Below are 27,352 nucleotides of genomic sequence, written 5' to 3' on the forward strand. Positions count from 1 at the left end.
CAGGAAAGCTTGTCGAAATTTAATCATGGCAAAGTGGACTGAGCTCGCTAAAATCTGGTATATCGTTGTGCTAACTAATTTATGTGCTAGCTAGAGAATTACCGATACAGTTTCAAATTGAAATTAAACGGTGTCCTTACGTAATGTGTTCGTGGCCAAGATTCACGCAGGAGTTACAGACATTTTTTACTCGGATAAAAGATATTTAGAGGCACTGCAGCCCTTATAAATGATTATTATTATTATTATTACTATTAGACCGCTTCCGACAATGAACATTTTAATGAGTTAATTTAAAAGCATTTATCGTACAAAGGACTAGTTTACTCTATTTGCATGCTTAGCACTTTCCATTGACGGACTTTAGCATAATTATTTTACACTTGGTTGATGGTTAGCGACCTTTTTTGGCGAAGTTTTGTATCAAGCAATGCAATCAGAGAACACCTTAGGAATATTTTTCTTTGAAGTGAAAGTCAAGATAAAGTGGAGGGTTTTATACCAAATACCGTATCATTTAGACGAATTTTAAAAATAATTTTTGCTGTGTTGTTTTACTGTGAAGGTCGAGCTCGGCTGCTGCATATGGCGGCGCAGGCGCTATCGCGATGCTTTATTTCACCGATTGGAAAACAGTACTACAGTACCTACCAATCTATAACACCAAATGGTCCGAGAAGTAGGTGTGTAGCTCAACAAGGTCATCTGTAATTCTATCATTTCTTTTTTCTCAGTCCAAGTGTCATCGTGGTAATAAAAGTAAGAGCAGATAGCATTCAATATTACTACAGTTATTCAGGTATACAGGGGATTTTGCAAGAGCTATGCTTTTTTGCGCAAAAGTGTTAAAGATTACTCGTTTTTTGACTCGTTTTTTGCAAGCGCACTTATATAATTATTTAGCTGATAATAATTAATATTTTGTTCTATAATGCATATAATATACAAATAGGATGTGGCAGGCGCCAATGGCAGCATCATTGTGATCAAATCATTATTATAATTAATCTTTAATTACAATAGCAGAGTTTAATTTTTCTTATACTCGAACGCTTAATACAATAAACCTATACTAATAAAACTGGCTTTTGTTTTTTTTTTTTTGTTACAGAGAATTCCTATAGATGCTGCGCCTCTTAAATATATTAATAAATTAACAATTTGCCCTATTAGTATAACTACGGTGTCATTTTTATTAACTGATGTCGAACGTTTAAAGACACATGTCATTTTTATCCAAATATTTTTAGAAGTACGTTATGGGATTACTTAATGTATTTTATCTCTTTTCTAACAGTTACCAAGTGTTTTCCGCCAATTCTCGCGCCTACAATTAACGCATTATGAAAGTAAAAGTCCACACAAAAGAACATTATGAAGAGGTTAGTAATTTACTCGTGTTCCACAAACGCTTAATTTTTATGACGGCTAAACTATAGCTTTGCATCTCAAGACCCTGGAAAGCATCATCTGTAATGGAGTACTCTACCGTGCAATTAAGGCGTAAGGTAGTGCAATCAGTCCTGTATATTTATTTCCACTATAGGACCGATGATTTATACATCAACGAAGAGGTCAGTCGTTATGTCAGGGGTGTCGTTACATTCAATATCACAACGTAGAAATCTGAAGGTAAGTATATAACAATTCTCTCTGCACCGTCCTATGATTATCCATAAACAATAATTTAAAATGTATGATTATGTAAACAACCGAGTTGCTATTGGCAAGCATAAAATTTGCGGAGCTACCGAGGTGCGATGAGTGTAATTTTATCAATGATTATTGCAGAAACGTTTATAACAACTAAAAAATGCCAGCGTAGGTGTAGCTACCAGGAATCCCGCATAAAATGGGAATGTATTTATGTGAAACAAAACAAAGCAAACTTTCTACGATCATTTAGTTGCAATATATTGATCTCAGAAGTGTTTAGAAACTTGTTGGCTGAACTCAATTAAGTTTACTGGAATTTCGAGACTGGCTTTGCAGAAAAAAATATAATATTTTTTTTTGTAAATTTGATGAGATGCCTAAGTTGAATTCTACTTCATATGATGTGCATAACATCGGAGCATATACTATGGGATATTCATTAATCTAAGCTCAAAATGTATCGTCCTCTAAACAAAAATGTTTGATACAGATTTTTTTATGTAGAAGATGTCATTTTTAACTGAATATCAAATTATTCTCGAAGTTTCAAAAATGTGAACTGATTCGCTGTACATACTTCCGTAATTTATTCTGTCATCTTGACTCATTAACCTACTCTGGCGCTAATATTTTGTAAAGAACCCAATTGAGGTTTTTGGTACGCGAAAAAAATATTGCCGGTTAGTACTATCTTCTGATAATAAGGTCGAAATTTGTTTTTATTTAAACAATTAAAACATAAGGTAAACATCGAATAGTTAAAATTTAGATTTGTCTCACTATTTTTCGATTGCTTTGAGTATGCAAATTATGATTCTACCGCTCTAGCTAAAATCGCTTTAATAGCAGACGTATTATGATTATTACGTATAAGATTTCAATAATTTTATATCCTTGTTCTCGATATGTAAATAGTAAATCACGCTGTGGAACTAACTGATAAATTATCCGTATTACTGGATCTAAACCTTAAGGTGGTGAATTTAAACACGTTTACGGTGAGTCGTTTAAATGCTTGAAAAGAAAATGCATTTTTCGATGTTTATCTATCTGTTTTAGCAGAACATTTATTTGCGCTAAGTCACTCGATTGAACAATTCAGGAACATTTTAATTGTTGTTGATGATGATGGGACAGTGATAGGCAGATTTTATAAAAAAAAAACCGGGAGCAAAATCTGGTTCAAAAGCGTAAGGCACCTACAGTGAGCTACTCCACTGCAGTACCATCGCAGACGGCAACGTCTCCACGTCGATTCGAAGCAGGTACAGCATGGCTAGTTGCAGTAGATACTCCTCTAACTCACAGTTCACCCATATATTTATCCAAAGAAAGATCACAATTTACGTTTACGGTGGGACCGGAGGGGTCTTAGTGGGTGGAAAATGCTTCAGAAAGAGGGCTTTTTTGCAATCAACGTATTTTCCAAATGTCATCAAACGAAAAACGTCGTCTTTCCCATGGCTAATAAAATTGATAACTGCAAACGCAGCGTTTTAAAAGCTGGCTGAATGGATTCAACGGCAGGTCTAACACGGAATAAATAAATTCGCTGATAGATAGGAATAGGTCATAGTGAATGACGTCGAATACGTAATAAACTGATGAGTCACCGCGGTTTGAGTGATGCTGATTTGGATGAACAAGCCACTATTATTTTTTGACCAACCTAATACGTAAAGGACAACGTGTATCCCCTTTGGATTGTATGTGTACGTAAGTACGAGTGGACGTTGATTATAACACACCTCATAACCCACATAGTAAATAAGCTATTTTATTTACGGAAAAACACTATAATTTTTTAATCTTATTGTAAAGTTTCCTGTTATGCCCGTATGGGTTGGTCTCAGAATACAGTTATTGTTGTAAAAGTTACATGTCAAAGTTGAACCATTTTGGCCATTCAAGAATTTTTTTTGTTCGCTCAATATGAATGTAGAGGTTAATCAAGGTGACGAGCAGAAGCGATGGCGATGCTCCCGTCAGTCGCTTCTGCTCTACATTGCAGAGTACGGTCGGCTAGTAATAGAGAAAGGCGATTTGCATGATTGCTGAGAAGTCTGCAAAGATATTTTCAAAGTCTGTATGGAGCGGGTATATTGCTTGTCGCCGAATTAAGTAAGAAAACGCTTCAACGAGGTCTACGGTTCGTTGAACGACGTTCAAGGTATGCACGAAGGTGTCCATATTCGAAGCGGATTAGAGTGCGAATCGATCTTAGCAAACCACGATTGGCAACGACACAGGGCGGTCTTAGTGGCAGCCTCTGGTGCTTCTTAGGAAAACTACGTTTCTCTAATTGTTATATTTTGCTAAATCTGTGTCAGACGTAAACAAATACTCCCTAAACAATTTACATTCAAGCGAGGATTACTTCGTCAAATGAAAATCGTTTGTTGTTGTGGATGATGCCGCCCGGCAAAGCCATGAAAGGGAATGTTTCTGTCTAAGCAAAGATATAAAAGTTTTGCGTGTAGTTTTCGAAAATTAAGCCCTTAACTAAATGTGATTACCATGGTACTACACTCGCTTGTGCCGTTTTCACGAGAGATATTGACGTGCAAGGGACAGTTCAACTAGATTTTAACGAGCACACGATACAACCACTCAAGTCGTCAGGGATAACAGTAACAGGCATTTTGAAATGTTATATGATATGAGGTACCAGTGTTAATATTTATTTTGTCCAACGCATGCAAATATTTCATCAAAAATATCCTATTGTCCTCCAAATGTACGTGCACTTGAATAAATCTTAAGTATTTCAGTATTCAACCGAACTCTGTGAAGTCGGATTTCCTAAAACCGAAAGCAATAGCTCGAGCCAAACTTGTAAATACTGTTCATAGAGGGTATCGTGATGAATGCACAAAAAAGGTGTTTTAGATATTGGAAATGATTGATTTCTGGCAGCATTGTGCATACTACTCCTCTATTGTAGTATGCCTACTTGTCATGAAGGGGGTTATTTACGTTGTTATATTGTGTTATGCGTACGTTTTGGTTATGCGCGACACAAATGCATGTGTTAGTGTCTGGGCAGATCCAAGCCAAACAACGGCGCAATCTTTCTGCCTTTAATCTCTGAAGAATCAACGCCTTTCGTGTTAACGAATGCTCCGGAATATTTATTTACTTACCAGTTGGCATTGACTGCATTTATGTTAATTGCACCTACGCAGTCTCTGAGGCAAGGTAATCTTCGAATTCGCGAATATCTACACAGATGCTAATTAATGAGAGGGGCGTACCATATTAGTGAAGCTTTGCGTATCCAGACGCAGCGGTACAAAGCCAAGATTGTCTTTAAGCGACACGTCAAGCGGTTTTTGGGGAACTCATACCACTTAAACTGAACACATCTCGGATCATATAACCAGACCTGGACAGTATGAAGTAAAGTACATGCACGCTTTTCACTATACAAAATATATACTATTGCTCAATGTTCTGAAGATTTCGTAAAAAGCATTGGGGTGCTGTCCTCATTCAAAGCTCTTGATTCCCATTCGGAAGAGCAAGCATTAAATCATTAATAAAAAAAAAAACTTCGTTTGTTTGATGTTGTTTAGAGCAGAACTATAGTTGAAAAATTCCGAAAACAGCGATCTCAGAGGCACAGGTTTTGTCTGTTGTGTCATCAAGGACTAAAAAGAAAAACTAAAAAACCTGCTATTTTCTGTTGAGGTTCCTATTCCTTTTTAAGTAGACATTGTTTACCTAGAACTTTGTCGTGAGAAATTGATCAAAAGTCTGAGGATGCACATTTGGATTGCACTTGTGTCTTCTATTACTTGTTACACGGTCCAATCTAAAGTGACGCATAATTTTTTAATTGACGATTGATTGAAGGAAGCTATTTATAATAAACGAGAAGTACAAAATGACCGATACTTTAACATACAAGCATTATCCGTTGTTCTGACCGTCATGGATAGCAAAGCCATGATTGAAATACCAAGGCATTATGCAAGTTGAACTGATTACTCTGGTCCAGCTGCATTGAGAAACAGCAAGGTATGATCAACATTTTTTCGTAATCTCTGGTTCATCCTGTATTCCGCCACAAAAAAAATAAACAAGTAAAGTTCTCTCACCAAATCATTTTACGTGAGTATAACGAAAAATATGATTTGGCACGTGAATTAATTTTTCCGTGGCTGCAAAGAGTACAGTAGTAAATGTTGTTAGCATAAGTGATTATTCCAAAAGAATATATCAATTCGGTTTTTTCTCTCTCTCTCGCTCTCTCTCTCTCGCTCTATATATATATATATATATATATAAAAACTGCGAAAAGTAGTAATAATTTTATGAATTAGGGGTTGGAAGGAAGGAAGATAATGGCATAATTCAAACACGTATTCACATTAGGTTTAAATGTGAGGTGAACTAGTCAATAATACAATACAGTAATAGTACAATAATTAAATTATAGAATCGAGAATGGATGCGATTGAGCATGCTAAGGTGATAAGACTAAATTTTCCGCGTAATAGATCTGTGAATTTTATTGAGTTGCAGCTTAAGCGTCCTTGATATAAGGAGTAAAATGAAAAATGTCCTTCAATGACAAAACAGTAAAAATAACGTAATAGAAATTAGTTATGGATTTCGTAATTTAGCACATTCGTAATTTTTAGTGTTTAAAAGGTTTTCAAATATCAATGTAAAAGAAGTAACGAATGTTTTTATAGTGAAAATATTACACCATTTATACTTACTGATCGAGCCTTGAGTTTCCGTCAAGATAATAGGCTTGCTCCGTTACAGAAAAACTGCGACCGGACTTTCGGAAAGAGAATCGAATAAACCCAAGTCGACTGGCCAAGTTAGACTGGTAAAAAAAACAGTCCATCTAATAGCAATAACGACAGTGTGATATCGTTTAAATTGAAGTGCTTATCTGGTTTTACGTCCACAAAGATTCGTCTCCCTACTACATAAGTGAAGACGAAATTTGAGGCTTCCCAGATAAAGCTATCTGTTTTTACCCTTGCCGTGTCCAGACAGTCTTAGTTTAAATCCTACTGTCACATTTTCTTCATCAATAAATAATTTCAATTCAATTTACTATATATTATCTTTAGATAATATATAGTAAATACATACAATATTAAATACAATAGATTTCTACAATATTAAATTTTTAATTTGATATATAGTTGTATATTAACGTCTCATCGGCTATATTCTGCTTGTCTACGCTTCAGCAAATCCTGGTGCGTATTCAGGTTGCGTATGATGGAAGTCCAGCTATATATGTATCCCAAATAATCAATAAATACGTATGAGGACGAGTACAAAATTTTCACGCCTTCATACACGATGTCTCGTAGAGCTGCTTCCGGATAGTAATAACAGCACAGAAACATGATGAAGGTGACAGATTAAATAAGCAATGTACAGAGTGTTCTTTGTATTAGGCCAGGCGCCGTTTGGGAAGCCCGTAAACAGCTTGGATCAGTTCAGCTTCGTGATATAGATACCGTATTTATGTAAACTCGAATTTTTTATTGGTTTTGAATGTACATTCGTGCTCTACGGCAGCCTCTGTCTTTTCATCGAAAGGCCCCGCGAAAATAGCAGGAGAGTTATAATACACAGGGAGTGGCACTATTGAAGTCTCGGAGTCATCGTTGTATGACTAGCTGCCGGATAATCAGCAAATTTGACTACGAACTTGAATACCGTGCTAATCGCTTGCCAGTCATCATCTAAGCTGTTTGCCCACAGACCAAAGTTAAACCTAGGCTTCTAAAAAACCTTTTCATTGTAGTCTTTACGTTCCAAAGATGTTCGTAAAAAAATTTTGGCAAAAATATATGTACGATGGGGTTATTTGAGGCATTGTTTTTTTTTTAAAAAAGAGCATTTCTTTTAGGAATAAATGCTCCGAATGTTTCAGCAGTTTTGAACACCATACAGGTAAAAAAAATGTTAAATGAAATTTTTAGGATCCAATTTCAAGAAGTTATACAAGGGGGGGACCTGCTGAGCATTATTCCTCGCATTTATCGAACACTTGTGGAACTCCTTAAAGGCAAAATAGCCAGCAAATTGCTCAACGACAGAAAGTAGCAAACTGAACACAAATTTTGGTTTATAAACGTCGCTCGAATCAAGTAGCTATATATGGGTCATAGCTCCGGAAGGCGGATGTATACCTCGTTATTACATTTTCGTTTGCTGCAAAATTCAGTAGCAATTAAAGTTTTGCAATGTTATTTTATGTGAAGTTTTCGAAATTTTACGCTTTTTCTCGATATCTTCCGGTTTTGCGAACTTAAGGCTTACAGAATTAACCCTTCATATAAAAGCCATTCTGTACAAACCGTCAGTAGTGTGTGCTCTGTCGGCTTTCGTTCAGTGCTCGTTCGCCCTCCTCAGCTAGTCGCAACCTTCGCTAGCAAATATGTTTCGTTACTTGTTTATATCATCAGTTTTTCCTAACAGAATATTCAAAATGTCCATTGTGAGCTGCGTCTTTAGAACAGAATTTTCCCATTGGTGACTTCAACTTACTTACTCAAATTGTTTAAGTGAATTAAATAATTCGTTCCGTTTCTTATTCAGTATTTTTACTTTTAGTATCTTTATCTCACAGCGATAACGAAACACTGTATGTTGGGTCTTTCAGGCATTACCTTTCTTGCCAAAGTCAGTAAGGGAACACGTGTTTTCTTGAGTTGATTAACTTGTTCTTAGTCAGCCGCCCGAGAACTGGTCGATTAAAACAGTAAGTAACGCCATCACTTTCAACACAAGAGGTTGTAGTTTCTAGGATTACTTATCAGTGGCAACATGCTATCAGCGCGAATAGAAAAGTAATTTCTGTGTAAGACAGCTAACCCGGTGTATACAGCCTTTGAAAGAAGTTCTGTTTGTTGCAAGCAGGCAGCTTTATGTCTAATCCATTAGGTTTCACATCACACAAGCTTACAAATGTTTTAAATATATATATTTTTTTCATAGATCAAGGATCCATTAGATAATTACATAAGTAAAAGCTGTTTTTTTTTTTTGAACGTTCCATTTACTGATGGTGAAGTGTTACACACCAAGAGAAATCTCTCGTTTCTTTTCGTATTTGCTGTTATCGTCGTTCCTATTCGGGTGACGAAAAAAGCTGCCGAAATAACTGGATGGGCGCAGCGAGGGTCATAAACGAGTAGGTATGGTAATCGCCGTTGGGTTTGAGTAACTAGACATCGCGTGGCTGTGTGCAAGGTAACAATTGAAGGATGCCTCTAATATACAAACGTCGCCTTTTTTAAATGAGATGCTTCCTTCAGCACTCGATAATTGTTGTCTGAATCATCTTCGCTCGTCTGCGAGCGCAGGATTAAAGTTTGGTTATCAACGCGCGTCCATTAGTGTCGCAGCTATAGAGAGTCAAGACAAAGCGACAAAAATAGGCACAGCTGTGCTTACAATCTCGCTGAATAACAAGTAGTGGCATTGCAGTTGCCTGCAAAAAGGTTAATGTGTGCGCCAGGGAAAAATGACCGCTGACTCGATGAATGAATTAAAAAAATGAGACATCTGCTATTTGTTATGCAGTGGAATTCACCATCCACCGGAAGCTAGGCAAATTATCTGCTTAGGGTTTCTAGTCCGACTGGTGGCCGTGGCCTTCAGCGGATCAAGGTTTTCTCCTTCCCGTTGGTTTTCCCTCTGATGTAGAGCTTGGCTGCTTTATTGGTCTTTATAGCTAGAATCTAGCAGTACTAAGGCCGAAAATTAGTCTTACACTACCCAGTTAACTAGCACTCCAGCTGTTGCTAGTCCAGCGATTAGCTAACCTGCCACGATAATAGTATAGTTGGTACCATCACTTGACTATTGCTGTGCCCTACATTGTAACCTGCTTGTTCGAAGATTAAAGAGCTCCATACTCCTGTTTTCCATCGTTTGATCCCGCTTCGCGTGATGGCCCTCTTTGCAGTGATTTGAGAAAGGAACCTTTCATTCCAATACTAGGGTGCATAATGGTTTTAGGTATTTATTCCTTATACTAGCTAGTATAGATCATGCCAGATAAGTTCTTACATTCAATATATCACCTGACCTTTGAAGCCTTCTATATTCAAATAAAAGGCAACTATTTGATTGTTATAAGTCTATTTAGTGTCTACTTCTGTATACTGCTGAATGAGGATTTCAATAAATCGTTACCGTTGTCTTGCAGGTCCGAGGCCTGTTCCTATCAAGATTTGAAGAACGGCATCGATTGTGAGGTCTCCCTTTTTCCAATCTGCAGTGAACTAAACTAGGCCTTTTAGTCGCTGTGAATGTACAGTCTTATTCTTCAGTTTATCATGACATAGAGCATCGGTTACAACAAGCAGAATTTATTATTATTTGGTTATGCTCATTTCATCATATTATGCTTACTTCAGCTGTCAGATGTTTGATTCAGTCTCTGTGGCTTACTGTTCTAAAATCCTAACGTCCTGAGAGAGCTACATTCGATCAGAACTCTAAGAATAAGCGGCACACAACCTGGCCATAAATGGTCGGTGGACAGTCTAGGTTATAACCCTAGTTATAACCTAGTTATAAACTTACGTCTAAGAAACTATTTAAATTTATTCGTCAAGTTGAAAAAAGTCAGAGTTTACACAACTGTGAATTCGATTGAGCATCGAATTCCGCTACTTCCAGTCGTCTATAAGCATGGCACTGCAAAGGATGTTACATATTCTATATGTTCTATTAATGTTGCTTGGATATGAAGACCCAAGACAAGCGTATAATTATAAGAATACAACAATTAAACCTATATGAAGTTCTACATATTGCATACAAGTAAGTCGTATGAAACGCTTTGTTATTTAGTAGTAAATATGTATATTTTACTTTAAGTATACAAAATTATGTCTAAGAAGGGTTGAAAAAAGCCAATATTCTATTTATAAAGACGAACATTCATTTTGGGTCTATTTTATCCGCGTCTATCATACGTAATAGGCCATACGTAACAAAGCTCGCTATTAAATCAGTTGAAATTTTCACTCAACAGTTTATATCAAAACCGAAAGGATCAAGACGAAAAGGAAAACATGTATCGGTAGTAAATAGCTTAAACCTACTACTATTTATATTAATTGATTAGTTACACCAGAAGACGTATTGTATACTACATAGGAGCATAATTCGAATATATGTAATCAACATATTCTTTTTTCCATCTAAACTAAACCTGCAACTAAATATGCCAAAAAAATTTACCTGCGGAAATTTAATAGCAGGCCAAAATTTCCAGAAATAGGCGTAAAAGTAAAAAAAAAACTAACTATTAGGGTTTATCTGTCCTAGCTAATCTGCAAACGATGTTTTGCTCTTAGAAACGACCGTTAATCTCTATATGAACAACTTGGTAATTTTCATTAATTTTTAAGTCTTAAGTCTAAGCTCTATTAAAAACCTTCCAGTTTGCTTTCTGGAAACCTTCCTCGATTTTTCTCTAAGCCGCATGCAAAATAACAGTAATAACATATCCAACAATAAACACACACTTATAACCGCCGCATCTCAATTACTATGTATAGAGCGTAATTAGGCGAAAGTCCAAAAGGCAAAAAAAATTATTTGAAAAATATCTCCGAATTTAATTTAGCGCCTGAATTAAAACTGTCATCGCGATGGATGGCCATTACATTAAGCAAATGCCTTCGTCTGATTCGACATTTTTAGCAGATGCAAGAGTGTCTGTTAACCTATCTATTTTTGTTTCCATACACAAATCAGATATAAGTAAATGTGTAGATGTTGTCTGGTCACTTATGTGTATATCTATATATATATATATATATATATATAACTTAGCATATAATATATATATATATATATATATATATATATATATATATATATATATATATATATATGTATATGCTAAGTTATAAAGAGACTAAGTTATTCAAGGTGCCAGGTTGAATAAGTTTCGATGTCCGCTAAGAAGCGAGACCCTTTAGCCGATTGAAAGAAATGTAGGTCTTCTACGGGCCGCACCAGACTGTAGCATAACTATTATATGAAGCTAGTTAACGTAAAAAGCATGACTGGCACTAATTATATGTGATAATATACAGGTGCAATGCTACCTGTTAATCCAATCAATAGCTTCAGAATTGTATAAATGTTTATTGTGAAAGCAAGCTACGGTCATGGCACTAATGCTACATTGACAATTTTAAGCATGAACTAATTTGAAAGCGCAAGAACTGCCCCACATTGTTTTCCGTAATTAGCGTTTACTGGCGTAGTCGTTTCTGCAGTACGTCTGCTCGTGTGCCCTCGTACGTGCCGAAATTACGAGCAGGCTTGTTTGCTCTAGCAACGGCCATAGTTACACGTAAACATAAAACCATAATAGTACTACCTTAACAGTCCGGAAACCATACTAGCTCGCTCATTGACGAACTATTCTATACGGCAAGAGAGTTCCTCACATGCTTTCTAATCTATACAAGATTTGGCAAAAATTGGCATTTTTGGTCAAAGGGAAACAAAGTGATGCGCCTATGGCGACGTATACAAGACGACATTGTCTGATAATGATGACCATAATCTAATCATGATAAAAAAAAGATAAGAAGTTCAGCTGTTGAAATATTTCGAAACAAATTTTTTTTACAAAGCCAGCTTTTTTCGTTGTTCGTTATCTTACGCAAAGCAACGCAATGCCCGCAGATCACAATGTATCATTCGGGATACTGAATTTTAAGTGTATACGTATTTTGTTTTCACGTAACTGCATGGGTAAATGCAATCTGCTATCTGCATAACAGTAAATATGTACTAAATCGATTTGTTTGCCTGTAATAATGCACATTTAGCCGACATTGCGCCTCATTGTCTTCACTTTTACAACATGAAAGCACAAAGGACTTTACTAGATATACTTTGCCTGTAAACTATGACGGCAAAAAAAAAAGCTCAATTTTCCTTGCGTTGCAAAAGACTTGCCTGCGAAAAGATATTTAGATGCTGCACTTTTGCGTCTCTATTACACCTGTCTCTCACCCCGAAAAAGAGCTATTGTTGGGTCTGTATTTTCTTCAAATTCAGATTCTTTGGCACAATCCTTGATCTGCACAAAATCATGTGAGGTGTCCATTTTTTATGCACACCCTCTGAGCATGACGATTACGAGTTTTTCTTGCGTTCTTTACGTCCTCATCTGTAATAGGTCGTCCAGAACGAAAATCATTTAAAGTCTCACGAAATAGTTGGTACCGCTCGGTGTTGATTTCTAGTTTGTTTGGAAACCCTTCAGTGCAGTTATTGACTGTCATTGAGAGGTGAAATGAGTGGGCTCGGGGCCAATTGGTGATCTACTATTTGCTTGTCGGTCGGCATTAATTACTGATAATGACCACAGCAAGCAGGCAAGAGGTTGGATGGAGCACCCTGGAGCAGGATAACGGAAGACAGCGAACGCGGGTCAGATAAAGTAGAGCGAGACAAACATCGCCAACGTATAGGCATCGCTATCTATATTTTACGTCCGACTGTATGTGATATCAAAGAACCAAGTTTATTGAAGCAACGGTCATTCTAATTCTAAATGCTGCCATTTTCCATTACGTCTAGACTCGTTTATTAGCTTCACTGAAAGGGTTTTAGCCTGACTCAACTAAGAACTCTCTCGATTTGTCATGATTAGCCGTTCACTGAAATGATCCTATAGTGAAGTCACTACACTATTAGCTCTGTAATGGAGTGGACCGTCATGCTGAAGTACTGTATCATTAGTGCGCCCTGAACTGTTAAAAAAGGATTCCATGGCCTCTTTATTAATTTACGGTACCAGAACGCCTGGGATCACTTCTTGACAGCGAACAGAGTTTACAATTCTGTCGAGAAAACGGGGCCAATTATGCAGTAGAATGTTATTTTTTTAGACATAGAAAGTGGATAGTCCAGAGGTTCTCAGTCGACAGCGATCCATAGACGATGAAAAGTATCCATGCTGCCATTTCAGAGATAAGGCAATATATGCAAAAATTGGATAAAGCGCCATCAAGAAGAGAATCTGCCTTATTAATATTGAATTTAAGCAAACTATTAATTAACTACATAAATTTTTAATAAAAGTAGACATATTCAGATATCGTCTGTTGGCGCCATTTTATAGTCGACCAGCCTGGTTCAACTAAGCTCGTTGACTCGAACAGTTATTTCTTTTAACGCGGCTGATAAATACGAGCGTGGGGTCGCTCCCCCTGCTGCACCGGTGTGATTTTTTAATGGAACATTACGCTAATTTCTGTTGCTGTAGTGTTAATATAATGAAATGTTTTTATTAACTGTAAACATGCAGAGAGCGTATTCTGAACGTCCCTGTTTGTTGCTGCAGTGCTTCGCCTAATATTGATGGAGAAAAGTCTACTGCTACAAGGCAGACGGCCCCTACATGTACGTACTACATCCTGCCCGATATTTAGCTTTTACAATTTTGTCTGGAAAATTTCGTTGCTCACTCAGATTGTACTGCACAGTAAGAGACCGATCTAATTACACTTTTATAAACTTCTACTAAAACAACAACAACTATGGATGGTGATGTAAAAGGTGGAGTCAGCCGTGACGCGCCTTAACATGCTGCAACCCGAATCCTGCATTTTTCTAGGCTTAACTCTAGCACGTGGAGGAGCAGGCAGGTTGATTCGTCTGTTTGTCAATCTAGGTGGTCTTGAGAAAATTCTATTCTCTTTTCACTGATAATAGGTGCTGGCTGCCATCTCACTACGACTATTGGTATAGCAGTCAGAATCAGCGGAACGTTTCTTTCGCCGCGTATTGAGTAAGTGAAGGGTGTATCTGTGCGTCAGCGACAAAAGGAAAAAGCGTGGGGGGCCAAAAGTCTTACTGCTGATTCGACATCCCGCACACAGTGACGGAACAAACGTGAGGGGTCCCTCTAATGTGATGCCTGTCACAAGCGTCCAACTAACAAACGGTACGCGACTCTTAACCTAGAAAAGAACCCATTTTCTGCCCCCTTTTTCGGTTTCTGGAAAAAACAGTGAGAGAGAGAGAGAGAGTCTAGAGGAGGAAGAGGAAGAGGGAGAGGACACCGGAAAAGGGTCCATAAAAGTAGCTATGGCAGCTAATGAATATCAACGACACAAAAACATAAACTGAATCAAATTGAATGGTTATTCTGACCAACAACATGTAAAATATGTCTTGCAACCTCTCTGCATATACAACAAAAGTATATATAGTGGTAGGCGATGCGCAAGAGAATACTGCGAATCGGCTCGATCAGCTGCCTCGTAGCTGCTTACGCTTAACCTAGTCCAGCTTTGAGATTCAAGATAATACTGTCAAACAGAAGGATAGGCTATACATGCCGTTGTGTACCGCCACAGTATACCCCGTGATGAGCAAATTATTATAATTACTGATATCGAACTAAAAAGCTATGAAAATAATTGTATTTGATGATCACTACTCAAAAATGGTCGCAAAATAACGAAAAAAAGGACTAACTTTAGTGTTCAAAGGGAGTAGCCTGACCCGAATACAAGGATCACATGCTTGTTTATCTTTGAATAATAGCAAGCGATTGAGATCAATAGCGACAAAAAGTGCATTTGTTCTTTTCATTGAGCTGTCCCTTTCATTGAGAGTTTATTGAAAGAAAAAAAAAACGATACATTGAACTATTTCCTGGCATTGACCTCGGCCAATTGTTATAGCTCAAAGGTTGCTTATTGTTTCACAGTAGGTTTGAACTCATATATATATCCTATATACGTTAATATATGGTCAATTTGACGTGCATGCCATATATCACCGAAGGACATCGTGATCATCGTCACCTGCGTGTTCGTTGTACGAACGAAGACATTTCGTCTTATTGTGTAACCTTTTAATGACAGACTGACAGGTAGACGGACGTACACCGAATATACAAGCACGCTTGCAGGATATTACACTACACATCGTCCGGTCAGCATAACATGCGACAAACGCTCGCGTATCGCGAGCAGCGTCTTCATCGTCTAAATATGAAGCAATAGCAGCACTAGAACGCCCAAAAAGCTATTTAATTCAGGGAACAACTATAGGGGGTCGAAGCGGCGTTCGAGAACAAATTTATGGCTCAGAATCTCTGTTGCCGCACGACGGACACACCACTACAGTTGAAGGTCGTTTTTTGATGGATGTACTAAGTTGGGGCAGTGTAGTAGGTATCATTGCCTCATTTGTCAATCTGCGCCAATATAGACCTACTAAAACCCGAACAATGTTGCAGGATCATAATGATCTAAATAGAAAATGTTCGAAGGATAGGGTGAATTAGGACGATTTGGCTGCAGGTTGTAGGTTATCTAGGCAGTTCGTCTTATACTGATAACTGTATCGGTACATTACTACACGACAGCAACCTGAAATCAGCCTGCAATTATATAGTTGCTTTTATAGCGTGAGAGAAAAATGAGTGAATATCGCAGCCAATGTTTTTTTAGTACCTATCCCTTTTACCTAGTTATATTAAGTACGTTATAATGTTTTCAGTGTGAGGTGAACCAACATTCCCCGGCCCTGTTTCAACCGTGGAGCTCCTCAGCGTGCCCCTCAGACCTTTTCTACTTATTGGAGTAGCTGTCACGTATGACCAGGATCAACTACAATAGAACAGCGGAAAAGCACATGTACTATACACCCAATACGCCATACTGTTCAGCCCATAAACATTAACTTAAACTATTCATAAAGATAAATATAGACATATAGTTTCATGTAGACGGATCCTCCGACACGTTTCCCTATTCATGTTAAAATATATGATAGCACGTGTCCATTTTTACTCATTTGGGCAACGAGATCGATTCAAGCGTTAAAGTAATGCAGAATGGGACGAAAATATTAATTATCTCTTACAGCTAATTGCAGCTCGATGCATCAGATAAAAGAAAAACGTAGATAACTGAGACTCTAGAAAATATTGATCGAGCGTAAACAACGAAATATGCAACCATCGGCCATGACTTTTAATCAACTATATATAATAAAAACGGGGAAAAACTCGTCATCGCAAACTAGTGTACAGTTCTATTCTGAGTTAAAGAGGCAAGCTGAAGATACCAACGAAGTAAATTATCACAAATGTACATGCCAGCCTAGTTATGCTATAATATTTCTTTATTATATGCATAAGCTTGTTATTTAAAGCTTCAGATCACCACAAAGCGATTGAGCAGAAAGTTGTCTAGAATCCATTCGTTGACGTGGATTCATACCTATAGGTCGATCGGCTTGCTCTGACCATAGTGGTGCTTCTTTGTTCCCTTGTCTTCAAACACATAGATTGTCGTCAGCAAGTGGGAGAAATGCACCTCCTCTCAGAGTTCGTTAATAGTTATGAATTTGATTGACCTTTCTCATCGGGCATTCACCGTCCCGCCTATCTACGTTCACCGATACATGTTCGCCATCCCCTCCCCCCTTGGTGTCTTCCTTTCTCTTCGATGTCCTCGTCAGCGCCGCCGACCAGTGAGAACATGGCGCCGCCTTGTTCTTTCGTCTTAGTTTTATTGGAAGCAGGCGTCGGATCAAATGGTTCAAGCGATGCCCGCTGTGTAATAGGCTTACGATGGATCTCGCTTTCGAAACGAGGGCAATTGCGGCCCCCTAAGGCAGCTCCTAGGTGCTTCTTACGTTGCTAGAGCATGCAGTGACAGCTGGATCCATTTATATGCAGTTACTTTTATATGGGTAAGAGACAAGCTCTCAGGATCACTCGATCAAGGCACCGACAATACTATTCTACCTCTACGACCATCAGACAAATGGCTTTTCCGTCATGACCGACCGTCTTCCGGCCTCTCTCGTTCTTGCTCTTTCGGCAAAGCTATCTGCATAGAATGGTAGTTGAAACAGGTTTTTAGCGCTCCAGCTACTACCTTCCCGTTCTTGTTTGTGACCTACGTAAGTTATACTGTATACGTTAAATTGCAATGTGAAAGCTTTTAGGTGGAAGTTTTGAAGCCCGAGAGATTAGCTGCGCCCAGTAGCGAACGTCGCCCCGATCAGAGAAACTGCTCGCTGCGGCCTGTATACTATATATAAAATGTTGTGTATACTGGTTAGGTTAAGGTTTGCATTCAATATATTTTACTTAGTCCTTTGCATTTTTGAGTCTGTCCATATTGTCCCCCCAATCGTAACGAATAATGATTCCAATTGCCCGAACAAATGCGACAAGATGAAGTAACATTTGTTTTCAGGAAATAGAACAATACAATTCTCGTTGATTAAATAGGGAGGTGTGTGATGTTGCGATTGACTATTACATAGATTATTTATTCGACGGAGCTATAATTTAATAGGCAAATTGTAAACATTTGCTGCACAATTCCATTAAAGAAGTAGAAATGGCGTCGTGTATGCCCGTCGCCACTAGTCGCTTCTTGCCATTATACATACGAACGTTGGAAATACTACAGCATCGATGTACGGGAGGAATACTTTTACGAAAAAACCTGTTCGATCCTCACAGCGAATTGAATCCGAGTCATTATCATGCTACACATTATGCTATTGCATAATCCGTCCATATCATGCAGATGATAGATTAGATGGACGGCCGCTTTTACCGTATACGTATATTGTAAGTAACCGTCTACTGTATGATATAGCGATCCTTCGTTCCCCTCAACAAGAGGTGTCGACATACCATAACATACATGTATATAATCGTTAAGCGCTATCGTCTGGACTACTCGTCTATGGCGTCAGAGCATGCTCGCGCACACATATATGTGTGTGATATGTATCGTATCATCTCAGGCAAGGTCATTAGGACAGAAGGACACGTTGAGTTTCCGGCATCCCGGTCGACGCTGGCGACGCGGGTGCAGAGTACAACGCACTCCGCCTGTAAAAACTGCAAATGTTTCTGATCTATACGCTAAGTAAGTGTCCGCAATGTCTATGTCGAAATTCAGTCATCTCTACCGCCAATCCTTTATAGATACAGTCTAGTCTGAGATTGTCATATATCGCTCTTGTTTCCTATTCAACTCTGTCTAGGTACTGTAGAATAACTGAACACGTTGCTGTACTTGTACATGTATGTCTAATTACTCAGCTCTAATTGCCTGTTAAAATGCGGCTAAGCCGTGGTGAGCGTTCCAAAGGAAAAATGCGCCATTCTTTTTTACTAGAAGAAGTAAGATAATGACTGCAGACTTTGTTTACCTCTAAAGTCACTAAAAAAGACTCTGGAACATTTTCTACGGGTTTAATTATATAGTGCATAAATTGATTGGAGGCTTCGGTGACTCTCGTTGACTCGCGAGACATGCGGTAGTTGTGTTGGTAATTCGACAAAAAATAAATCTTGGATTTTGTGTACATGGTGACTGCCGAGTGAACGTTTGAGCTATTGAGCTCGTTTAGCAAGGCGCTATGCTAATCAACCGTATTATTGTCCTTCAAGATTGGTTCCTGGCAGGGTATAACCTACGATAGCCGTTAATGCACCGATAATCTATAAATGATAGTCGATAAATGAAGCGGTCATAACAATGTCGATTCGGAGAGACCGGCCAGAGTTTCTTTGCTAGGGTAACACGTATATATGGTAGTAGCGCTGTATTTTGGACGAGTGGTAGCTAATAGTCTTACTCTTGCTTACTCGCCGTGATTGACAAAGGAAATCTAAGACGTAATACAGGTGTCTCCTGGTTAAATACTTAATCCAAGACGGAGCTAAAAGGATCGCTACATGACAGCTTTCTAAGCAAAATTAATACGACGACTACAGTACAACTCATTGTAGTATAGCAAAGATATCTTCTCTTATCCCTGCTAGAGGTAACACTGACTTTAGGAAATGATTAAAGCAAGGTGTACTGGCCAAATTTAATTCCGATGAAACACTTTATTTACTTTGAGGTCCGACGAGATCCTCAGTTATGACTGCTTCTCTCATAGGTCCTGGCCAGTCAAACCAGGACGAGTGTCTATGTTCATTCTGGCACATTCGATATTCAGCGTATTGATCTTCAAGTGCAAATATAAGTTAAGCTTATGGCAACTCTGTCTTCAGGACGTCTTGGACAGCTTGTCCGAGGATTTTGTCCGAATTAGAAGTGTCATCGTCTGTTGGTTCGCCATGATATAGATGTAAACTTATTGTACCAAAACATTGAAATTTAAAAAGTATTTTCATTCCAATCATTTTACAGCTACAATTTATTTGTAAGACAATTGATTCTATGATGCTAATATCTTTGTCACATGGAAAATTGCGGTAGTAAATTCTTCTGTAAGTAAATAATTTTGACGTATAGTCATTTTGTTTGTTTGTTTGCTGTGGCAAGGTTTGATGTGGCCGAATAATTCTTTAATAAAAATAACGTGAGTCGTCAGTGTACTCATTGTGCTTCGTTAAGATCTGGTTGACAAAAAAACATGACTCCTGAGGTGGAAGCTTCTTTCTCTGACAAAAGCCGGCCTTTCCATGACACTAACCTGAACCTACAATGCACACAGGTTAAAATTATTATCGTCAGCGGCAACTATTTACTTTTGTGACAATCTTTCCAGCTTATTTTAATGACTTTAGCCTATAAATAACTTGACCTTTTCAGCTGTTCTTTGTAGTCCCACAACAAATGGGCTTACATCGACGATTGTATCGTTAATTGCATTTACAGAACAACCCTTAGCCTTTGTGGAGCTGTATTATCTCGTCAGTAAAAGTATCACCAAACTCCGAAGGAAGTTTTGCTTCAAGGTTCTATATGAGAACTTCCTTGAAATCAGAGTTTCCGATGAGTTCTGTTCTGTGAAAAGTCGGCTAAGACTAATGCAATTGTCAGTGACGTAACAATAAAGACGACATACAATTAGGACATAACACCTGCAAACGTTTTTCAGGTATTAAAGACGTTCAGTTATTAAGTTCGCTTTAGTACCTCAAGTTAACTAGATTCTTGTCAAGTGGCCGAAATGTCAAACAAAAAAAAAATGTCAAAACATTCTTTCCTTTGTTCTAGCTTGCATATTCAGCTTCGAAAGAGTAAACGTAACCTCACTGGATCTGTTTTCTTGGTTTGTCGATGTTTTTCAAGACAGAATGCGAATTTGAATCATTGTAAAAAGTAATTGTTATTTTGTCTTGCCTAGTTCACGTGCTATGGGACAAAAATGATGCAGCTATGAAAAAATGGTGCAGCGGCCAACCTTACTTATAAAATAATCAAACGTGATACCCTGTTTATATCCAATGCGGCCAGGGGCAACCTTGAAACCGAACGTTTACCACTTCCTGTTGGGAGTTGATAAAACAAATCTCGTACTCAAGATACTAGACAAGAGCGACGATTAACAAGAACGCCTACGAACATGAACACGGTGCCCTTCCACCCATCGAGGGACCGCAGTATCCGTTGCCATCGCTTCTCCGTTATTACTACTGCTACGGCATTCAGCGTGTACTGTGTTCTCCTATTCTGCGTCCTACTTCCCTTCATTCGAAGATTTTCCTTTGGAATTAGTCGTAGTCGAGAAGAGAGGCACGCACATTATAACTGCGTGCACCCGCATTTCCCTTTTGAAATGAAGAATTCTAAAGCCAAGTTCAGAAGCTATAAGCGGCATCGACCTGTCTGTGAACCACGCCAGGTCGTCTGAAAACGAGGCACTACCAGAGAGTCAATTGGTATTTCAACTGATTCAGGGTCACAAAGGATCCCCTTTGTGGTATACCCTCGTTGTTGGCAGAGAACCGGAAACAGAATGCATAATGTTGAAAAATCTTATTTTGTAAATGAAAAAATAGCAAAAATGATTACTTTTGAAATTCGAAGCTAAAGAAGAGCGTTGTAATTGTAACTGTTTTTTACACCCGATCATAAATATTACGATACTTATGTCAGATGTGGTGTGATGTTGCTTAATGAATACAGTGACTTTTAAATTAGATAAACATTTTTTTTTATTCACAGAAGTTACATGTTGTTGGCGGGACTAGAGATCCTAGTCGTCAACCAGATTTGTAAATTGCGATACATTATTCGATAAGAAATGCAGTAATTTAATATCACTATAAATACTGAAAAAAAAAAAATATATATATATATATGTGTATATAATAACGATGTTATTCTATATTATATGAGGCACCGGAGCCGCTGTTGATGCAAAATGTTCGATGATAAGGGCGTTTTCGTTATTTCATAGTCGAAAATCCATAGCACAAATAACCTTTTTGCTTTGTAATTCGAGCAAGTGCCTCGGTAGCGGTGTTTCTTTAGCGTGTTCTATTGTTAGAGCGTGCTTGAAGATCGACTTGTGTAGGGTCACTAACAATCGCCTAAACACAACACGAAAAAGAAAATTAGTCAAAGTCAACTTAAGTTGCTTTTAAAAAAACGCGCCTTACTAATCACGCCCAATATAAAATTGAAAAACCTATATGTCAAGAATAATTTAGAAACGGTTTCGTTTTTCTATGGGATACCTACTGATAGTAATGGTTTTCAGCAACTCCTTATTTCCGACCTCGATATTGTAATGCAAATAGCGTCAATTAAAAAATGTGTTCCTCGAAATTTGCTTTACCGCTTCTGTAACTAGATTAGCATTTTGGGTATAATGGGTCGATTCAAACCTTTTATATACATAGAAATTCGATTGAGTTGCATTTTTTCGACGCTGACCCGACTTCTCAGTCTCCTCGATCTTCCTCTCCATATTTGAGGGTCAGACATGTGGAAACGTTGTAGTATCATTGAATTGTAACCCATCATAGTGCACTCTATGAGCTTATATTGTTTGGTTGGTTGGTGAAAAAATTCCGTTACCTAACAATGAAATCATGCGCGAAACCGTGAGTCGTTGGCGAAGTCGACAGTTGCTAAAGGGGCAAACCTGTACGAGTGACTGTGCGAAACATTATTTTGGACGTTCAAGAATGGATGAAAACAAACCGGACGGGAGGGAAGTGTCATTCTACTCAAAGTTATTTATATAGAATGGGGAAGAACTTCCTCGGACATATAGGCTCTGTGCTCGGAACGCTTTCTGCTTCATGACCAAACGCACAGAATCGAAGAAATCTTATGGAAAGATCCATGATGACAATAAAACGGAGTTCGCCGATAGTCTTGAAAGTCTTGCGCTGTGTATTTGCCAAGGGAATCATAACAGAGTTTTACGCGACGAAATGATCACATTCTCGTAGACCTGCGCAGGTATGAATTAAATAAACGTTGCTATTATGAATTGTCTAAAAACTGAGCATAAATGGCCCGAAATGCGTTTTTTGAAATAATTCCTAGCGTCGCGAATAGCTGGTCTCAAAAACGGTCCTAAATAAATTGGTGTTGTCAAGTAACGTTAGGATGAAGTTATCTGTAATGATAATATATCCCTGCTTGTAAAATCGTTGTATGAAGTCGGCAACAAAGAAATCTATGGAAAAAGATTATTATGGTCGAACCTCCGAAGTTCCGGTAATCATCTATGCTGTTACTAATAGACAGAGCACAATGGCAGTCTCGCGTTACGTTACAAGCAACCCATTGTGCAATTTAATTGAACCTCTGCTATCTTTTGTTTTAGAACTACAATTATAGCTATGTAGGGCACATGTTATAATTTGTTTGTTTTTCTTATTATGTGTTTGTTCACAAATGTCTCAGAGAATGGATTACTATGGAATAATGTGGATGAGTATAAAGTTTTTTTTCTTCAACAGAAGACATTCAAATGTTCATCTTATACATATATTTTATACATTAGTGTTCCGTAACCGTTGTACCATTTCTGCGTTCGGCGTGGTAGTTCACTTGCTATATTTATGCCATTTACATACAAGATTTTCTGAAACAGTTTTGTGTTTATATCATAAGGTACTTGTATGGCAAGATTCATTATCTGAATGCCTACGAAGTAGCTGGTAGTAGTTTGGGGTTGACGCCGTATCTTTCCCTCAATAATACCCAGGTATTGTTTTAGCAACATTGCCACATTTAGCAGTAGCTCGTAGTACACACTTTTAGCGTTAGCTGTTCGTGTCTAACCGGGGCTAAAGGCAGATCGACGCGCAAATCGCTCAATTTTGCATAAAGCATATTGTCACTATTCTGCTGGATAGTACGAACGCAGGTTTAATAGTTTGAGCCATTCATCGAATGATCTCAATGGCCAGCTTCGTAAAAAAAGACATCTCGGACAGAAAACACTGCCTATTTAGAAACACCGTGAAGTCCAATTTGAATTGCATTACACGCGCTTCTTTCCGCAGGAGGCCACAGGCCTTTGGGCTTAATTTCAGGACAAAAACTTTTATTAGGTTTCAAGCAAAAATACGAACGAATGTCGAAAAAATTGAACTGGATATCGATGAATCGCTGCTTTCTTTGTTCTTTCTTTCTCCATTCTGGAAAAACGGGCCACTGTATAGACGACAACACACCTAGGGCCAGCTAGGCCATTCTCAGGTTTCTATAGAAGTTAGAGGAAAGGAAATATTTGTGAGAAAAACAGGGTTGAATAAGGTCTCACGGTGTCATAAGTCTGATTTCACTGGAGAAGCGCTTTTCACCAGCGGAATATGGTATAAATTGATACGTACATGTGTAGTATGCACGTGCCAGAAGAAAGCAGCAACAGCTACAAAAAAGGATGTTGAAAGGGGGCGTATTAGGTCTGTTTGCCCCCTGGACACTATGACCCTGGACGTTAACCAGGCTCATTTGATCCGACCGACTCGGGAATGGATCAGTCACTCTCGCAGGACTTCTTTCGAGGGATATGTTGGCTGGTGAATGGAAACACTCTGTTTTCTTGAGCAGCCGATCGTTTTTATTAACTGAGCGCCTTCTGGCGATTAGCTGCGGTGGAGGGTAAAGACGGCCTCATCTTTCAAGACGGCCTTCATCTTTCGACGGCCGTGGTGCCTATTCTCAGGAAAAGTAAACATTTCATAGCGGATTATTCGCGATGTGTTAGCCCACTTACCGCACGCTTAAACGGAATCTGTTTTTGTCGCAGTTATAGTTGATTAATGAAAACACGTAAAATAATTAATGTGTTGGTTGAAATTATCGTTAGGTTGAGACCAACTTCAATTGAGGCAAAGGGCAAAGGTACTCGTACATGATAGCATTATGTTTGAATACACAGCGGACTGGATTCGTACTACTGGGTGATGTTCATCGAGGACCGTCGGCGTCAAGAATGACGCCCTGTTATAATTTTTCGGGTGATATCGATATTTACGTTAGTAAATAATGTCAAGTCAATTCATCATCGACCATTTGTCCAAAAATAAACAAAGATATATTAAAGTATAAGATTCAGGATCGATCCAGTGTACGGTATAAGGGACATTTACTTTCTAATATCAGGTGGCTGAGTAACATCTTTCGCAGAGTTTCACTTTATGGCCTTTCGATTTAAACATATTTCGCAAAACACATGCAAGCACATACCGTTCGGTTGAATAGAGCGTTTGGTATAGCTGGATAATCTGAAAGTTGACGTTTTAAGCTTATCGTGATTGAAGCTGCCATTACACACTGTCTAGTTCAATACAAGCCCAACTCCGTTACCGGTTACCAGAAAGGTAATCCGTCAAATTCGTTTTAGCCGACCTTAATTATGTATAGCTCAGCTTGTAACGGCACCGTAATAGAGATGATTTTTACTAAGCGGTTGTAACAAGTATGTTTTTTCTTTGCGACCACTCTAACTGAACAGTTTAATTATCAATCGTTTCAATAAGACCGTCTCTGAAGAACGTTTATTGTGTGCCTCTCTTACACTAGCTGACAATGGAGCTTGAAAAAATTGACCAACTTCAAAAAACAACTTCCACATAGAATGGTTACTCATCCAGTTTCTCCGCAAACGTTTTTAAACAGTAAAGTAAGTTATAATTCGCCGACCGTTTCAAGGCTAATCTACCGGTGCAGTTAGAACGGCTCTATACGCAACTGTATTCGAGACCTCGATTTATGGAGGACCTCCTAAATTTAAGGAGAAATGCTGTATCACTTCCTTGTTCTTAAGTTGATGTTTTCCGATAGCTCGACCCATGCTCGCCAACCGAAGAAACACTAACGATCCTTACTAAAAAATATTTACTTACCTTATTCATAACGGTCTCCTTCGGTACATGTTGTTGAATAAAAATTTTGCCATTACTAGCATGCCTAAAAACAATGTTATCGGCCAAACAATTCTTGGAAAATTTTAGAAAAAATAAAAAAAATTTCTTCTTTTTCAATCAGTCGAACAGCTGTGGAATAAGTTCAGAGTCGAAGTTTTTTTTAATAATTGCGGTTTGACATTAACCATAACCACTGATAGATGCTCGAATTGTAATAGTAATAATTCTTAGAGAAAAACGTGTAGGAGCGTTTCCCACCTAAAATCAAAACTTTTCTTTTTTTGATTAGACTAAGCTTCAGACCCGTCCTTACATAAAACCTAGGTCTTGTCGATGTCTTCGAAACGGCATGCTTAAATAAGATGACCTTATGTCCTCGTACTTTGCCTTCGCCATTGCCGATATAAATGCAATATAAGCCTGGTTCTGCAATTACTCTGGATATCTAAATTTTCAAACAAATATGCTTGTTGTCTTAGGTTAATCACTTTATGACTTCTAGGACCTACGATAATGTGGATAAAAGAAGTTCAATTAAAAAATATCTCGAGTTACCTTCTATAACTCGTCAAAGTACGCCTGATTGTATGGTACAGGTTGAGTAAGGGGTCCGACAAAAGATAGAGGTGCGCAATTTTTAAGATAAATTATTGCTACTAGCATGGAAGTTTTAATTGAGCAGACGACACAAAGGCGTGCAGCACAGAACAATACCTACAGTACTGAGTAGATCTCTTGTTTTTCTGCGAGCACATCATTTAGATACTAAATCTTTCGAATGTAAAAAGCAGGTACACATTTGCGAAGTTCCTTCATCAATCTAACACGTTCAGTCGAAATATAAACAAGTATATAAATGGAGATAGGGCTCCGTTTCGTACCGAAACGTTGATTCAAAATGTTGACGCTACCAAGGTTTCAGAATTTTCGAGATGAACACGAATCAGCCTAGCTTTCTTCTTTGACCAGGTCGGGACTGTCTGAAACAGCTACTTTCTCTGTACATTATTGAATTATTATGGAACTTCTAGTATAACTTCGCCTGTGCCAAAGTTATATTTACAGAGAAAACTGAACGACAGCTAAGCTTTGTAAAGACAAATACACTGCAGTGTAAAAAAGACGTGTGACTTTCTCGACACAACGTCTCCTTCGGACAAAACAATACAGTACATACCATACTCTGGATAGTTATGGCCACAGATCAGAATTTACTATGTATAATTATTTATAGCATTGTGCATAAAACGATAACTATGCAGGCTTCAGTTCGATCAAGTTAGTTTCAGAAAACGGTGCCCACATCGTTAGTCTATTCCCTTCTCAAACAGTACGCCATTCATTGATGTGCTAGTATTTGGACCATTCAAAAGCCAGCTTTTTTGTACTGCACAATGGAAGTTCCATGCGTAGCATTAATGTCGGCCAATCATAATCCTTTACCCGCTTAATTTAACACCAACAAATTATTATGGGGCACTGACTTCCCTCGCCACAGTCACCGCCGTTCCTCTAATTTTAATTAAGCATTTTTCTCTAATT

The 27,352-nt window shown here is 38.2% G+C and overlaps 1 long non-coding RNA gene across 4 annotated transcripts; it reads left to right on the forward strand.

The window, feature by feature from the left end:
* The first annotated feature begins 683 nt into the window (after positions 1-683).
* On the forward strand, positions 684-16,724 carry LOC111254186 (uncharacterized). 4 transcript variants are annotated; one of them, XR_002674958.2, is made up of 8 exons: positions 684-759; positions 1,298-1,382; positions 1,547-1,632; positions 8,300-8,398; positions 9,851-10,470; positions 13,991-14,085; positions 14,398-14,629; positions 16,198-16,724. It is a non-coding gene; the product is annotated as an uncharacterized LOC111254186 (long non-coding RNA). The 4 variants fall into 4 exon arrangements; XR_015317709.1 differs by lacking the exon at positions 14,398-14,629; XR_002674959.2 differs by lacking the exons at positions 13,991-14,085; positions 14,398-14,629.
* The last annotated feature ends 10,628 nt before the right edge of the window (positions 16,725-27,352 follow it).

The sequence above is a fragment of the Varroa destructor genome, unplaced genomic scaffold, assembly GCF_002443255.2.
Source record: "Varroa destructor unplaced genomic scaffold, Vdes_3.0 BEIS01000007.1, whole genome shotgun sequence".
In the NCBI taxonomy this organism is placed as follows: Eukaryota; Metazoa; Arthropoda; class Arachnida; order Mesostigmata; family Varroidae; genus Varroa; species Varroa destructor.